Below are 4264 nucleotides of genomic sequence, written 5' to 3'. Positions count from 1 at the left end.
CTGCATCGGGCCCTGGTTCATGCTAGCTTTCACGCAGCATGCGCTCTCTATCTCCTTCAGTGACCCTCCTCAGGGTGATTTCGCTCGGAGACTCCTGCATCTAATTAGGTTAATTACTGTAATTTTACGCCTGGTCCAAAGTATTTTTAAAAAATCTACGGACAGACGGCATAGCACAGACTCAGCACGCAGCTGCGTGACGAGCGTAACGGAAAGCCAAAGAATATAATGGACGCTCATGGAGGGAGGGGGGAATGAGGACACAAGGTATCCCACAGTTCCTGCTGTCTCCGAAAAGTATTTGCATTCTTGGATGAGCTCCAAATGCTTCTAGGGTCAAACACAGTGTCTGCGGTGGGTCAGGGCATAGTTCGGCAATTTGCGCACACACCCCACCCACCACCAGAAGTGAAAACAATCCTCTGTTGACTCTTTTACATGTCACCCTATCTTTACTGAATGCTGCAGATAGACGCGATGCTGCAGCACTCAACACCAACATCCTTGCTCCCCCCACGCTATGGATGGCTGATGGTACAAAATGATGGAAATCCGTCCTCATCATCAGCCTATTGGCACATGGGGCAGTGCAAAAGGGCTGGTAACCATGCCGACTAGCATCAGTAAGGTCGATCAAGGGCGCCTGTCCCTAATTTTTGATGGCAGATGGTGCAATATGGCTGGTAACCGTCCTCATCATTGCAACAGGGGGCTGAGCTCCATCAGCCCCCACCCTTCATTGTAAATAAAAGATTCAATTGCCCCTGGACTAGCAGAGGGATGATGGGCTCCTTCATCCACACTCCTTAATGTCCTGCCTGGACTATCATTGCAGCTGGAGGCTTCCTTCCACTCATTTCTCACAAACAAGTCACTGTGTCTTATTCCTGCATTCTTTATTACTTCATCACACAAGTGTTGGGACAATGGTATGGTAGCCCAGGAAGGCTGGGGGAAGAACGGAATGAACAGGTGGTGTTGTTGCGGGAGCACCCCCTGTGAATAGCATACAGATCATAATTTCTGCAGGATCTGACACAGAGCAGCTGTGCTCTCTGGTTCTATGATACAGTGGTTATCTAGTACACTTGCCTATATTCTAGGCAGGACTGATTCTATTTTTAGATACCAAAAAGGAGGGATTGACTCAGGGAGTCATTCCCAATTTTGGCTTTTGCGCCCCTGGCTAAGAGCAGCCAGGGGCACTTATGACAGTAGCAAATGGTACAAAAGGACTGGTAGCCATGATCATCTTAGTTCCAATTTATGGAAGGGTTTGGATGGTGCAATATGGCTGGTAACCATCTCTGCTGTCATGCAAAAGCAAAAGCATGCTGCTGTGTAGCGCTGGTGGCCCGCCTCTGTCAGCGGCATCTAGTACACATACGGTGACATACACAAAAGGCAAAACAGTGTCCATGGTTGCCACGCTATGGCGTATGCCAGGGCAATTCTGGGAAAACGGGCTTGAAATGATTGTCTGCCGTTGCTTTCCCGGAGGAAGGAATGACTGGCGACATTTACCCAGAATCCACCGCGAAAATGATTTGTGCCCCAGCAGGCACAGGGGTCTCAACCCAGAATTCACAGAGACAGCCTAGACTCAGTTAATTGTTCGCAAAAATGTATCTTTGCAAGGAATTCACTCCCTGTTTCCCATCTCACAGCTTCCACTGTCTCCAGACCTGCCACAGCATCCCCCTCGCAGAGGCTGGCAAAGATTAGGCGGCGAAAGAAAAAGACAAGGGACAAGATGTTTGAGGAACGTATGGGCTGCTACCTAGCAGAGGCGGACCAGCAGAGCCAGTGGAGGGAGACCGTCTCTCTGTGCCAGCGCTCACACAGCGAACGGGAGGAGAGGTGGCGTGAGGAAGACAAGCAGGCGACTGAAACAATGCTTGGACTAGTGAGGGAGCAAACGGACACACTCAGGCACCTTGTGGATGTTCTGCAGGACTGCAGGAGGACAGAGACACCCTGCAGTGTATCTGCAACCGCACTCCCCCGTCACAAAGTCCCATACCCCCCTCACCGAAAATAATCAGGAGGAGGGGTGGCCGGGGACGTGAATACTGTCACTGCACCACAGCACAGTGCTCAAGTACCCAAAAGCTATCATACCCTACATTTGCCGAAGTCCTTCACTTCCAGACTCACAGTAGTCCCAATCCCAGTCCCATCCCCTAACTGTCTACTTAATTAATAAACATGCTTTGCTGTTAATTACTGTTTCCGTTATGTTTTTTCAAAGAAGACTGTGTTTGAATGGGGGGCGTGGGGAAGGGGGTGGTTAATTGCATAGGACAGTCACCTTTCCCAGAGTACAGACACGGGGGCAGGATCAGCAGCGGGTCACACACACGGTACAGTCAGTAGGCACCCTGGTCAGTTTTTGGAGGTGGTTTCCAGGATCTGTGTGGGCGGGGGAGATGTGACTTTGCAGCGGGGGAGGGCGGTTACAGATCTTATACAGCGGTCCTTGTCCTGGACCGCTGAGTCACGCAGCTGAGGAATCTGTATCCGCCCTCCTCCACCACAAGGTCACATATCCGCCCGCACACAGAATTCCATAAGGAGGGATGGCAGGCTCCGTTGAAAGAAGCCTTCCGGCACTGCGGACCGCTCTAGGAGCAGGAGCCTGTCATTCCTTGAGTTTAGAGGCGGTCTTTACATCACCGCACACCCTACCCAGCACAGCCTGCGTCCCAGTTTCAACCCTTTCACGAAAAGTCATGAATAAAGAAACCTTTGTTAAGTAATAATGGGACATGTATTTTATTTTTACACGTGTGCTGGAAGTGGGGGTAATGGGGTGAACGGGGTATGTAACCGAAGAGGAGAGTCAACAGTCAGTGGGTAAAGAAACAGGGGCAGGTTCAGCTTCTCTGTAAAGAAACTGAACAGTCACAGGTCACGCTGCTCGCTGCTCGCTGGTATTTGAAGAGTTCCTTGTCGCTGTCCCAGGCGCCTGTATAGGGCTTCATGAGCAAGTGCATTAGCGGGCAGGCTGGGTCCCCGAGGATGACTATAGGCATCTGCACATCCACAACAGTTATTTCGTGGTCCGGGAAGAAACTACCTTCCTGCAGGCGTCTGAGCAGCCCACAGTTCCTGAAAACACACGCATCATGAACCTTGCCCGGCCACCCGACGTTGATGTTTGTAAAACGTCCCCTATGGTCCCCCAGTGCTTGCAGCACCATTGAAAAGTAGCCCAATTTCTCAGCAGCTGACTGTGGAAGACGTGGACGATAAAGTGCGAGGAGGAGAAAATGGCGATGATCGCAGCGGGCTCCGTGCTTGCAGTGCTGTGGCGTCCGCGCTGTCACTGACCAGAAAAGTGCAGGAACAGATTGCCCGCAGGCGCTTTCACGGAGGGAGGGAGGGAGGTTGTGATTGACGGTTCAATGACGACACTTACCCCAAACCACCCTCGACAGATTTCTCCCCCCAGCAGGCATTGGGGTCTCTACCCAGCATTCAAATGGGCAGCGGGGACTGCGGGAACTGTGGGATAGCTTCCCACAGTGCACCGCTTCCAAAGTCGACGCTGGCCCCGTGAATGTGGACTCAGAAATTTGAATTAGTGTATTTAGTATGGATACACAAATTCGACTTCATAAGGTCGAATCCACAAATTCGAACTAAGTTGATTCGAAATAGTCTTGTAGTGTAGACAAGTCCTAGGTGGATTACGGCAGACTTCTGGTGTTGGTGCACCCGAAAGTGTCTTGGGCACGGGCCTGACAATGGGCTCAGGGTTCATAGGGCGAAGGGGTGAGGATGGGGTATCAGCTTGTGCCGGGCAGAGGGGTATCTCTGCTGCTGGCAGTAATGGAGGGGAAAAGTCAGGAACAGGTGACTTGATTCGGTGTCTTGCTGGAAGTGGTGAAGTCAGGCAACTCAACTGAAGATGTGTCCTGAGGACTGGTATGACCTGGCAGCAGCTGATCTACATGTCGCTGCCAAGTGAGATCCTCTGCAGTCTGGATTGTGTAGGAAACAGGTCCCATTTGAATAATGACAGTGGCAGGGACCCATTTAGCTCCAGAAGTATAATTACGAGCCAAAACCGGCTGTCCCGGGCTAAAGGTTCGGTCTTTTGCTCTGGGTGCCCGTCTGATGACTTGATCTTGCTGCTGACATTGCACAATTTCTCGGGGTTCAAGAAGGTTTCAGCAGATCAAAGCAAGTGCGCAGCTGTCATCCCATCATTAGAAAGGCCGGGGATGCCTTGGTCGTAGCATGAGGTGTGTTTCTGTAG

This window comes from Mauremys mutica, chromosome 1 (assembly GCF_020497125.1).
Source record: "Mauremys mutica isolate MM-2020 ecotype Southern chromosome 1, ASM2049712v1, whole genome shotgun sequence".
NCBI classification, from domain to species: Eukaryota; Metazoa; Chordata; order Testudines; family Geoemydidae; genus Mauremys; species Mauremys mutica.
Note: the sequence above shows the minus strand (reverse complement) of the source record.